Raw genomic sequence first — 14,365 nt, forward strand, 5'->3', positions numbered from 1 at the left:
AATTACTATTCCAATTGTTGTTATGATACTATACATGAAGTCCTCTACCCCCGTACATTTCCGCCATCCTTGGTTTGGGGTGTGACATATAATATCCTATGTAAGAAAATTCGGGATAAGATAGCCTTGGAAATTCTGAGAATTGTGGTTTTCACTTTCAGATTAAAGTATTTGGGTGGTACTCCCAATCTTTAATCGGATAAGACTCAGAATTGAGAGAAAACAGAAGAGAGAATGTTTTGATGTTATGAAGAAGAAGTATACCAACATAGATTCGGATATGATCATATAACAGAAAAAACTTCCTGTCTTAAAACGGCCACATGACAGTTTTATGTCCTAAAACTGTCCACAAACGGTCATAAACAACCTTAAATCCGGGTCTAGAATATCGATCCCAGCCAAGGGCTCTGCCCCTTGGACTCTGCCACGGGCTGCCGCCCCTTGGACCCCGCTCCCAGGGGCGCTGCGCCCGGACCCTCGTCGGTTTAGGGGCTTCGCCCCTAAATAGCAGTATACTTTCAACAAAGACAAAATTAAACAAACGTGCACTCCACACCATACCGATTTGTTCAATAATTGTCAAAGTGACATTGATCAACAAATTAACCCCATTACACTTAAATAACATTAGTGATATAAAATCACCAACATCCTACACAAAAGACTGAGGCTGAATAAAGTTGATCCCATGCCTCCCACTACAATTACTAAGTAGTTCAATAATCTAAGAGATCTATCAAAGAATCAACCCATGCATGATGTAATTCTTCAAAGCATGTGTTGATGAAAGGGTCAGCAGACTTGAGCACATAGTTCACTTCTGCAGTAGAGGGGACTCATTTTTTTGGCAGATTTGAAATATTGGGCTGTAATTGTTGACAGTGTCCAAGTAAATACGAATTGAATTGCAGATGGGGTGATACATTAGTAAATAATTAACTAATACCCAACTAGAATAGCGTTTGATATACCACAGGGACTAAACTTGTAATTTGCTCTAAATTATTTTTTCTATTTTTAATACCTGTAGTAGTCTTGAAGCATTGTTTCCAAATCTAGATTGCATACTCATTTTCGGGAGATCCATTAACTATTGTATATTTAAAATTCCTCCTTTTTGCAATAAGCTGAAAAGGTCTTCACTCATGCATGGCAACATCCATAGGAGTGAATCCCTTTCAAACCACATACCCTGACATCAATCACATGATATACATATAAAAAAAGTCAATTAAAAAAGATGACCATACATGAAAAACAAAATGGTTGGGCATAATAATACCTGCATGACCATCTGGAGAAGATGCATACAAGTAATGGAACTTTCCAGCCATCCACTATTTGCACATATATCTATCATGGCTTGAATAATACGTATACTTTGATCCAGCACTGACTTCAATTATGTGTAATAGTCGCTGATAGGCAGTTCCACTTGAGAAAAATGCGCCTTTGGATTTAAAAATAAATAAAGTTTAGTAAAAGAAAGAAGTAGAATTCTTTTCAGTTTTTGAAAATTGCTTTAACATGTGGATCATCGAGGCGATTTTTGTCGACTGTATATGGGACTTTGGCAGATAATGCTTCGTTATAGTTCTCCTACAATAGAAACAAGCAGGTTAGAACCCAAAAAGATATTGCGTGTCACTGTCTATATCCTTAAGGTTGTGAAATTTTGTATTTTTTTTGTTCAAGTGTATGGAAATTATGTTTTTTTTTGTTGATGTGACAGATTTACTGAAACAATTTCATTAAATTATAATCAAGCTTCAGTTTTGTTCCAATGTAACTGAGTTGTGACATTGTCCCTTCAATGTTTCAATATTTTCACAAAAATGGAACTTGATTACTATTTAATGAAGTTATTTCAATAAGCCTGCCACATCATATGTCCACTTCAGCGACAAGTTGGGCCACATCAGCAAAAAAATACAGAGCGTAATACCTCATTATGACGGACAGGAATTTCATCATATTCGGAAGAACTCTAAGAACAATTACAAGCAAAAAATCCAAAGAAAAATGAATATTTCCTTTTAGCCTCAACAATCTCTTCCTCCTCTTTAATTCTATCATCCATGTCTTCTTCCTTCTCCCTTAACCTCCTTTTTCTTTCTTCTCTATCCTCTCCACTACTTTTATATTTCCTCTTTTTGTTATACCCATCATTGTTTTCTTGATCCAAAATCTCATATTTCCTATCTTGTTCCCTTTATCTCTCCTGTTTGCGTGTCCTTTCTTTCTCTTTTTCCCTGTTTTCCCACTCTTTCAAACGTGCTCTGTATCTGCGTTCATCCTCACGTATTTTGTATTCCCTTTCCCTCTCTCTTTTAGCCCTATCTTGCTCTCTTTCCCTTTCATATCTTTCCAATTCCCTTTCATTTTCACGTTTCAGGTCTCTCTCACTTTCCTTTTCACGTTTCAGGCCTCTCTCTTTTAGCCCTATCTTGCTCTCTTTGCCCCTGCTATCAAACAAGCTTCTGCAACCACAAAACTCAGCCTACAAATTATGCAAAAAGATAACACTTTTTAGTTTCAAGTTTCAAGAATTGGGACAAAAAAGTTTGTTTCTTTTGTATATATGTTGAGAGATTTACAGTGAGAATGTGAAATAGATGATGGTTCAAGCTCGATTTCCACCAGGTGCTAATGGCCTTCCAAAACACATGCATTTGGTTACTCCCATGAGTAAGGATTCACCTGAGAGAAGAAACAGAAAGGCACCAACGCTATAGCATGTTGCTACATCTGAATCGTACACGCAGTAAGTGGAATTGGTTGCATTATCTGTGCGAATGGTTCCCTGTCATCAATAAAGCACAAATTCAATAACCTAGTGTTCACGAATCACGATCATCATGAGTTTCGATTATCTGAAAATGAACTGCATAAACAGAATGGAAGAACTCTAAGAACAATTACAAGCAAAAAATCACTAAAAACTGTGTGAAGGTTCATAACAGCTTTAGTGTTCAAAAACCTAGATCTCATGAAGCAGAAGAATGGAATTGAAATGAAGAACTCATTTAGCAAGTCAGCAGATATAATCGTCGCTAAACATAAGAAAATCAATGTGAACAGAGGAATCGAGCAGAAAATCCTAGCTTACAGATGAAATCAACATAAACAGTTCAAATTTAGATGAGAGAAAGAGAAAGTACAGTGCTACGGCGGCGTTCGGCGGCAATGGCGAAACCAAAAGCAACTAAGAATAAGATGATAACTAGAAGATGAACTAGGGATGAGCCTTTTCCTTCGCCCATCTTTCGTGTGCTGCTGCTGCTTCTTGGTTGTTTGTAGAGAGAGAAAGAGTGGAGTGAAAAAGGGTGCGCACTTGTGAGGTCCAGAGCATAAAAGCCCTAGTTCTTCTTTGATATCGGGGACAAGAAAAAACTTAAAATCGCCAGCGTTTCGAGTTTGAGGAGTCGCAGACCCCCAATCGCCGACTCCATGAAAGATATTGTGCGGTTCGATTTTTAGGGAAGGCGGGGTACTTGAATTTTTTGGGGATTTGGTTTCCCCCGTTAGTTGCATGAAAGAGGGACGCGCGAATTAAAATTTTATAAAACAACATCTCTACACGACACCTACTTAAATTTAGGTGCCTTCCGTGTTTTTAATTTTTTTTGTTGGACATTAATTTTTGGGCCCACACAAATACGTGTCCTCTATCCTTCAAACTTTGCAAAACTAACATTATTTTTTAGGGCAGGCACAAATGCGCGTCCTCTATCAGTGCGTGTCATTTTTTGCGCGTCATTAAAGGGTTGTTTTCTAGTAGTGGATTATTTTGAATGTTTTAAAAAGTTTAAATTTTTCATGAATTTTATGGGTGTTACACAATGTGTCACCTTCACTGATATTAGCTTGTATAACACAAGATTTGCATAGGGGTAAATTAAAACCTAAAGTTAAATTAAATAATAATAATTAGACAAAATTGAAAAAAATGATCATGTGGTTTTCAAAACTACAGTTTTTTTTTTAATTTTTTTTACAACCATAGAGTATCTAAACGACAGCGTATCTAAATTTGAACCACTGATACACTACCAAACTTTTTTGGATCAAAACTACAGTTTTTTTTTTAATTTTTTTTACAACCATAGAGACTATTTTTGCATTTTATCTAATAACTAATTAAAATAATTATTTGATAAGTGGAGTTAAAGTTTAGTAGGAATGAAGAATTAGGTTAAGAGTTAGACTTTTCAAGAATAGAAGTTGAGGGTTTATATACCCTTGTAACTAGTTTCAGACTTTGTCTATAAGAATATTTAAGGTTTTGGGTCAAAATAAAAGCTTACGAGAATTAGTTTGTTAACAAAAATACCAGCTTGGGTTTATATACAGTTTTGAAGTTCAAATTGAAGAAGATGATGATCTTTGCATGCAATGAAATAATTTGAATAATGACGTTAATTAATATGTTATTATATGTTTAATCTAAGTTTTAGATAAATTATAATCATCTTAAGTCGACTGAAATCGAGTTTGAGTATTGGATTGGAATAAGCTTGGCTTAAGGGTGAATGCATGTCATTTTCCCGTTGTGTGATACATATATACATAGTCATGTACCCTACTGAATTGCGACATATGATTTTTTCTAACTTTTAAAAATTCAACTTCGATTTTCATTAGGTTGCTTCGAATACTCCTCGATGAACACCATAAGCGTATTTAGAAGATAAATGAATCTTGTAAAACCTAAAAAATTATAGTGAGATTAATGAAGTATATTAGAGTTTACATTCTATTAAATTGAAACTCGTGTAGTTGAATATTGATCATTTCTCCTTAGAATGATTTGTTGATGAATTATACAATACTTGAGGTTTGTTCGTTACATTTTAACACAACCATATTATGGCATTTTGCCATGGTATGTTTTCCATTTATAATAATATTATACATATACACGGTTTCCAATACTAGATGCATTTGTTGATGCATACATGCATGCTATGTTTTGAGAAAAATGTATTTTAGTTGGGGAAATTTTGTGTATGTTAAAATGTTTTCAAAATTCTTTAAGTTAAATTATGATCATTTGTATCCCTTTTGGATGGGATGGAGACTTATATGATCTGTACACTTTATGAAGGCATTGATATCCACCAATGAAGTACTGACATTGTGTTGGTATTCTAGAATGATGTTATGTGTGTTGCAAGCGTTTTACAGATTTGTATGCGATGGTTCACACGTAAACTAGTTTAATGAAGTAATAACATGTGGCGTTGAGGTCTTCGTGTGTGTAATATGTTTTGTGTTAGTTACACCAGGATACCTCTAACTATAACTATCTTTTTCATACGGGTTTACCTTGGAAAGTTCCTTAAAGACGAGGGACAATGACATTGTGAAATTATACGACTTGGTGATTTGGATTATATTCCATATCACGCATTATATTATTAAACAATCTATACCTTACGATGTTCTCATCGAGTTTTGTAATAATGTACTTTGTTTCGTGTAAATATTCTTTTCCTAAATGAATGAAGTTTTATGGTTTTAATGAATTTTTAAAGAAATGGCTTTGTTTCAGTTGTATATAAACCATGTTCATATATATACTTTATTTATAATGTCTAATCCTGGTATGAGCTACGAGGCTTCCTAAATCTACATTGATATGTATTCGGATTAAGAATTATATCTAGTGACTTGAAGATTATGGAGCATGATGATATTTAGAAGACTCATTGTTTATTAATGTGTTTGAATTAGTCTAAATTTTTACCTCTATCTCTTGATATAATTATGATACCTTCAAATAAGGCTTTTCAAATTTTATTGTTACAATATTTTGTGTCAAAACATACAAGATAAACTTTCCCAACATCACCATTTCTCATATCATTTAAGGACAAAGAAACAGGTGGTTTTCAAGAACGTACAGATTAAACCTCACTACAAAACACCTAATCTACTCTCGTTACAATACACTCAACCTAATCTATATCAACCAAGACTAAATGATCAAGAACTACTCAATCAGACTCTTGTACAAATTGTTCTAGTCTATACAGCTCAAGATGAACACAATGAAGAAAGGAATCAACGAGAGAACTGAGAGAAAACCCTAAACTGATCTGAGATAATATCTTGAACAGTCCCTCTCTCTCTTCTTCTATATCCTGGATATCAACCACACTTACAACCCGAACCGAACTTGACCCAAGCTATAACCCGCGTATCAATCAACCTGCACATTCACTTTACTACCCACAAGAATACCATCTTTACATAATAACCCCTCAATCGCATAAGACTTTATTTTAAATAATAAATATGAGATTGTATGTATCTATATTTTTAACATCCCCCCTCAATCGAAATATTTATTTTCTTTTAAAAATATCAATAAGACCCATTTTTCCAATTAAAAAATCATGCTGTTTTGAACTCAAGGATTTTGTAAGAATATCAGCATTCTGTTCAGAAGAATCAATTTTGACTAACTTCAAAGTACCACTAGCAATTTTTTCCCGAACAAAATGTAAATCTATCTCAAAATGTTTTGTTCTTTCATGAAAAACAGGATTAAGAGCTAATTTGATAGTTGAACTATTATCACAAAAAATAGAAACAGGAGTAAGATTTTTAACCTCAAGTTCAAATAAAAATTTTAAAATCCAGATTACTTCACAAGTAACAGAACCAAGGGCTCTATATTCTGACTCAATAGAAGATCTAGAAACTGTAGATTGTTTCTTACTCTTCCAAGAAATCAAACAATTATTAAAATACACCATATAACCCGATACAGACCTTCTTGTAACCAAACATTTAGCCCAATCTGCATCAACATATCCTTTTAATCCAAACACATTTGACTTAGTCAAAGCTACACCTTTCCCTGGACTATGTTTCAAATATCTCAACAACCTAAAAGCAAGTTTTAAATGGGACTTTCTAGGTTTGTGCATATATTGACTAAGAACTTGAACTGCATAAGAAATATCAGGTCTGGTAATTGTAAGGTAAATAAGTTTACCTATCAGTTTCTGAAATTCAGTTTTATTTTCCAGTAACTTATCCCTTTCATCAGTATCACCTGAATTTACAACAAATTTTTTTTCCAAAGGAGTTCTTACAGAAACTGATGAAAGAACTTGAACTGATGGTCTGTGTTTAAATCAAAGAAAGAACTTGAACTGCATAAGAAATATCAGGTCTGGTAATTGTAAGGTAAATAAGTTTACCTATCAGTTTCTGAAATTCAGTTTTATTTTCCAGTAACTTATCCCTTTCATCAGTATCACCTGAATTTACAACAAATTTTTTTCCATTTGACTTATATTTTATTTTAAACACCCACTTACATCCTATGGGCTTTCTATTTTTAGGCAATTTTGTTATTTCCCAAGTGTGATTACGATGAAGAGCTTCCATCTCTTCATTCATTGCCCTAACCTAATTTGGATCAGACAAAGCTTCTTTATAATCTTTGGGTTCAACAGACTTATTAAGATTAGAAATAAAGCACTTAGTTTCATTATCAAGATAGGAGCAATTAACAGATCTCTCAATACCATATTTATATTTCCCTTCAACAACATAATCAACAAACTTAACAGGCACATGTGACTCACGTCTAGTCCTAGAAGCACCTATAGGTTGTTCTACTGAAGGAATTAAAACAGACTGACTAATTTCCTCAGACACATTTGAAGATGAAGGAATAGAAGAACCAGTAGGAGGCACAATTGCCTCGCCACCATGGTTGACAGATTCACTAGGACTAAAGTCATCCAAACTAATGGTTGCATCAGTACCATCCAACTGGGACTCTACTCTCAGCTCATCAAGATCAATGGAATCATTTATATATTCATTTGTGTCAAAAACATCATAGGAAAAGGGATCACTAGGGCCAGAATTATTTGAAACACTATCAACATTAGTTGATTTTAATTTGTACGGAAATACAGACTCATAGAATTTCACATCCCTGGAATCAAAAGAAGAATTAGTATCCAGACTAAGTAGCTTATAAGCTTTCTTATCAGAACAATATCCTAATAAAACACATTTTTCAGCACGTTCAGACAACTTATCAGTAACATTTTGTTTAGCAGCAAAACATAAACAGCCAAAGACCCTAAAATGATCAAAAACAGGAACCTTTTTGAAAACAAGTTCATAAGGAGATAAGCCATTTAAAACAGATGTAGGCATTCTATTTATTAAAAAAACAGAAGTCAAAATAGCATCTCCCCAATATTTAACAGGAACTCCTGATTGAAATAAAAGAGATCTTGCAACTTTAAGAATATGTCTGTGCTTTCTTTCCACAACTCCATTTTGTTGTGGAGTATAAGCACAAGATTTTTGATGGACAATTCCTTTTTCAAAACAAAAAAACTTCATTTGATTATTAACAAACTCAGTGCCATTGTCTGAACGTACAACCTTAATGGTAGCATCAAACTGGTTTAAAAGAATATTAACAAATGACCTAAAACAATTAAAAACCTCAATTTTAGATGTAACATCCCATAAATACCAGCTAAAAATTTTATTTTTAAATTAGGTTAATACATAAAAACATCATTACAAAACATTCATAATATTAATTCATGTCTGAAAACCGGTAACATCATAGTAAAATATTCAGAGTACATCCCAGAAAATCCATAGTGCGGAAACAAGAGTGTGTGTGATATGCCGCTACCGCGCCGGCTCCTTTCCCCTAGTTGAAGAGGTACCTGAAACAAAACTGTAAACTGTAAGCACGAAGCTTAGTGAGTTCCCCCATCGTACCACATACCATACAATCACATAACATACAGATACTGTCAGGCATATTTGGGTGCCTGACCTACCCCTTCGGTCCTTTCGACCGGATACTGCCCAGCATATCTGGGTGCTGGCCTCCCCTTCGGTCCTTTCGACCGGATACTGCCTAGCATATCTGGGTGCTGGCCTCCCCTTCGGTCCTTTCGACCGGGTACTGGGGACTATTTCACCCCTCTACTACTACCACATAACATATATCACATAACCATAATCTGTCTAACATGACTGGGTATGACTACCCCTTTCGGCCATATCGACCGGAAATCCTGGGGACTATCTCCCCTACTGCTATTAGCATATAACATCATATCATACTATCATATAACATATCAGGTAGTAGCAAACCTAGATGATATCACAAAGACAATCATCCAACATACAACTCCTACTGGTGGGCCGGCATTGTGGTCGTAGACCCACCGCTACTGGAAGGTAACTCACCTCGAGGGTAGCTGCTGAAAACCCGCTCAACCTACGCCTGGCTGCCGCACCGGTAACCCTCCGGCTATAAATCTGTAATCATGGATTAGGTACTCATAAATACCCCTTAGGTCAAATGACTGGTCAAAGTCAACTTCTTGGTCAAAGTCAACTCTCTGATTGACTGGACTCGCCGAGTCCATATAGCGACTCGCCGAGTCCTTCTACGTCTAGCCCGACTCTGACTCATCGGGTCCCTGTTCCCACTCACTGAGTCAGCCTGACTCGCTAAACAGGGACAACTAACAAACCCGCGACTGGACTCGCCGAGTCCAAGGGGGGACTCGCCGAGTCCGACGAACAGATCTCATAATTTGCTCCAATCTTCCATCAGAACATCAACCTTGGAGATTTGGAGATTCTGGGACTATAGCTACACGTTAAATTGCTAATTCCACGTGCGACTACGAAGGGTTGGACCTCTTACACTTAAACCCTTCTTATCCTAGTGACAGTTCATATGACTCGCCGAGTTTGAAGAACACTCGCCGAGTTCAAGGCTATATTCAAGGGACTCGCCGAGTGACAGTTCATACGACTCGCCGAGTACCAGGCAATCTTCATAGGACTCGCCGAGTTGTTCATCCAACTCGTCGAGTCTAAGGCCATCTTCATGGAACTCGCCGAGTGCACTTTGGCACTCGCCGAGTTCCCTTCGACTCTTCACCCAATCTGGCCAAATCTGAGACATGCAACTGATCCAACTCATGAGTCTCAGTTCCTAGGGTCTGGTTATCACATATACACACGAAATCTTGGGGTTTTAAGGCTTGAAGATCAACCATTGGGGACAAAAAGGAACCTAAGAGCTAATGAGCAAAGTGAGGGTTTTATTACTTGATTTGATGCCTTCCCCAGAGTAGATTTCGGATCTACCTTCACTTCTGGAACACTCCAACTTCCTCCTTCTTCTTCTAAGCTCCAAAACCTTCTTTGGAAGATCAAAATCACTCAATAACACTAAAGGAGCTAGGGTTGTTCTCTACTGCTCTCAGGAATCCGGTGTTACATTAGATTTTAAAAGAAAAACCCAAGTGGCCCTAGTAAAATCATCCACAATAGTCAAGAAATATTTGAACCCTTCAACTGAAGCAAGCCTATAAGGACCCTAGACATCTAAGTGAATCAATTCACCTAACTTAGTTGAAGTATGCTGACTATGATGAAAAGATTCTCTAGTCTGCTTTGCTCTATGACAAACATCACAAGGAGGAAGGGACTCATTAACAAGGTTTAACACCTTTTTTAAAGAAGTCAGAGCTTGATCACCTGGATGACCAAGTCTACTATGCCAGGTAAGTTTAGAAACACAACATCTAGAAACTACATTAGTTGGAATACCTGAGGATACACAATCAAGGTAGTATAATCCCCCTGATTCTCTACCATTCTCCACCATCTCCTTTGATAGTGAATCCTGGATTTTACAATTATGTTCAGAAAAAACAACTTCACACCCACTATCTTTACAAAGTTTATGAACAGATAAAAGATTGACATTAAAGTCTGGAACAGCAAACACATCAAATAAGGTAAGATGTGAAGACAATTGAAGATTTCCAATTTTATTTATAGGAGCTGAAGATCCATTGGGATGTTTGACAAGAAGATTTAGTCTAGACACATCTACAACATCTTGAAGCTGTGACTCAGAAGCTATCATATGTTGATTTGCTCCTAAGTCAACAATCCAGCTTTGAGAATTATTAGAGCTAACAAAAGAATTGCAACACTGAAACAATGATATACCTGCCATATTAGCAGTGGCAGACACATCTTCATTAGGAGAATGCTCACAAATAAGATGAAGGAACTTAGAATATTGTTCATCAGTGAGAAAGTGAGCACCATTACCAGGAACAGACTCAAAAGAGGCTGAAGTGTTACTGTTAGATTCAACAGAAGAGGAATTCACAGAAAAAGACTTATTCTGATTATTATTATTATCATTTCTATGTTTAAAATCTTTTGGATAACCAATCAATTTATAACACCTATCTATTGTATGACCTTTAAGATTACAGTGTTTACGTTGTAACCCTTGATTTCTAGATCTAGTTTGACCTTGTGTTCATTTAAATTCATTTGCTCTACTATTAAAAACAGAGACTTGTGGTTTTGAAGAACCAATATTACCAAGAGACCCATTCTTTTGAAGTGACTCTTCTCTAGAAAGAATAGAGAAGGCAGTTTTAACATTTGGCAAAGGTTCCATCAAAAGAATGTGACTCTTAACTTCACTATACACATCATCAAGGCCACAAAGAAACTGTATTAGTTTCATCAATTTTGAATGATCATTAAGCATAGTAGCAGCCTCACAAACACATTCAGTTAAACTAGTTAATCCATCAAATTCTTTCCATAAAGAATCTAACTTATTATAATAATCAGAAAGAGAAGAACCATTTTGCTTTAAGTTGTTAATTTTTTGATGAATATTAAAAATGACAGACCCATCAGCCTTATTATAAGTCTCAAATAATTCATCCCAAATATCTTTAGCTTTATCAGAATATACATGACTAGCATATATAGTTTCAGAAATTGACCCTAAGATCCAATTACAAACAACAGCATTAACACGTTCACACTTAGATGCTTTAGATGCTTCAGTTTTTTCAAGAGTAATAGTACCATCCACAAAACCCAATTTGTTTCTAGCCTTAAGACCTCTAGACATAGCACTACGCCATAGACGATAATTTTCTTTACCAGTCAACTTAATTGTTATAATATAAGTTACAGTATTATCAGAAGGATGGACATATAAAGGATCATCAAAATCAACTGGATTATCTTTAGCACTACCACTTCCTTTTGAAGTAACACCAGCCATAGTAGATCACAAAAAATAACACACAAAGAAACAAATAGCAACAGATCAACCAAGAAATCAGAAATCACATACACCTGTGTTGACTTAAAGTCCAGATGGTCACCACAGTATGTCGGGGCCCAAGACAATCAACACAGGGTAAAAAAAACAAACAACAAGTAACTGGTGTACTCAAGACACCAGGATCTCCCACATCTACAACTAGGAAAAAGAAAGAAGAGAACAAGAAAACCTCACAGCGCAATAGGCTAGAATCGATTAACAGAACCGACTCCCTGAATCTGTTTCCTTCAAGGGTTTCTTGGTGATGAAATCCGACCCCAAGAGGATTATTTCAGATTTAAGGGATTGATCGATTACACCACGAAAGCTTGATCTCTCAACAACAGTGCTTGGTTAAGAATCCGATCCTCACCAAACCTGAAAGATCAAGAACAAAAAACTTCGCAGTAGCAGGATCTTTATCAAATAGACTCAAGTTTTAGGGTAAATCACCAATAAACCCTAAACTCACAATCATCTAATCGAATGAACAAAAAACTGTAGAAAAGGAAAAAGACGAAATACCTTTCACAGATCGTCAACAACAGGAGATTAACGAACACGAAGCGAGACGTCAGGATCAAAAAACACGAGCCTTAGAGCTCTGATACCATGTCAAAACATACAAGATAAACTTTCCCAACATCACCATTTCTCATATCATTTAAGGACAAAGAAACAGGTGGTTTTCAAGAACTTACAGATTAAACCTCACTACAAAACACCTAATCTACTCTCGTTACAATACACTCAACCTAATCTATATCAACCAAGACTAAATGATCAAGAACTACTCAATCAGACTCTTGTACAAATTGTTCTAGTCTATACAGATCAAGATGAACAAAATGAAGAAAGGAATCAACGAGAGAACTGAGAGAAAACCCTAAACTGATCTGAGATAATATCTTGAACAATCCCTCTCTCTCTTCTTTTATATCCTAGATATCAACCACAGTTATAACCCGAACCGAACTTGACCCAAGCTATAACCCGCGTATCAATCAACCTGCACATTCACTTTACTACCCACAAGAATACCATCTTTACATAATAACCCCTCAATCGCATAAGACTTTATTTTAAATAATAAATATGAGATTGTATGTATCTATATTTTTAACATTTTGTATTATGGGATGTTATCCACAGCTTGTTTTTCAACATTTCAAATATAAATTTTAAACTATACTGATTGTTTTTATTTTTGTCGGGTCGAAACTTGGTTAAGAGCATTGTAGTAAATTCCCGAGAAAATGACTTGTAAGGGTAACGAAGTATTTGAATTTTACAAAAAATACCATTGAAATTTTTTTTGTACACATATCGCCAATCAACCATAACGTTTGTACACATGACCATTAAACTTCACATTTGTTCAAAAAATACCATTACGTTACCGGTAATAGTAGGTCATCAGCCACGTGGCTGCTGATGTGGATTTTATTGTTTATTATGTACACATTATACCATTAAACTTTTTTTGTACACGTTATACCATTAAATTTTTTTATGCACATTTTACCATTAAAGTTTTTTGTACACATTTTATCATGAATCTTATATAACTTATTCAAAAAAAATCATTTCAAAAAATATATATTATTACATAAAAATAGGTTTTCCATCACCTATTGTGACTCTCTGAGTTTGTAAGGTTTGGGGGAGACGATTCTTTTTTTATAATGATACTAAGCACTCCCTTTTTACAATTGTATCATACATTTATGTTGGTTATACTCGATTGAAACCCACAAGGTTTGAACTTGAGACTTTCATTTGGAGTTGCCAAGAAATACTCAATTATTCATTATTTTAGCTAAAGTTTAATAAACTTACCCTTATAAGTCATTTTCCTATCGGTAAACAACGACATAATTTCAATACAGTTTTCTAATCATCAATCATCATTAAGAAAGGGGGGGGGGGGATTCTAATAAGGTAACATGTACAAAATATTTCATGAGTTTATAAGTGTGACTCAAATGCAGTTCCCTAGGAAAATGACTTATAATGATAAGTTTATTAAACTTTAGCTAAGATAATGAATAATTGAGTACTTCTTGGCCATTCCAAAGGGAAGTCTCAAGTTCAAACATTGTAAAGCGAACCCTCTCCCCCAAACCTTACAAAATCTGGGAGTCACAATAGGTGATGGAAAACCCATTTTTATGTAATAATATGTATTTT

General features: G+C 35.3%; 1 pseudogene across 1 annotated transcript; it reads right to left on the reverse strand.

The window, feature by feature from the left end:
* Positions 1–536: 536 nt before the first annotated feature.
* LOC145156771 (uncharacterized) lies at positions 537–3,518 on the reverse strand (annotated as a pseudogene). Its single transcript, XR_013736908.1, has 5 exons — positions 3,165–3,518; positions 2,601–2,806; positions 1,949–2,503; positions 1,286–1,602; positions 537–1,195 (listed from the first exon to the last, which is right to left on the reverse strand). The product of XR_013736908.1 is annotated as an uncharacterized LOC145156771 (transcript).
* Positions 3,519–14,365: the final 10,847 nt, after the last annotated feature.

This window comes from Lactuca virosa, chromosome 2 (genome assembly GCF_052849685.1).
Source record: "Lactuca virosa cultivar CGN04683 chromosome 2, Lactuca_virosa_CGN04683_v6, whole genome shotgun sequence".
NCBI lineage: Eukaryota > Viridiplantae > Streptophyta > Magnoliopsida > Asterales > Asteraceae > Lactuca > Lactuca virosa.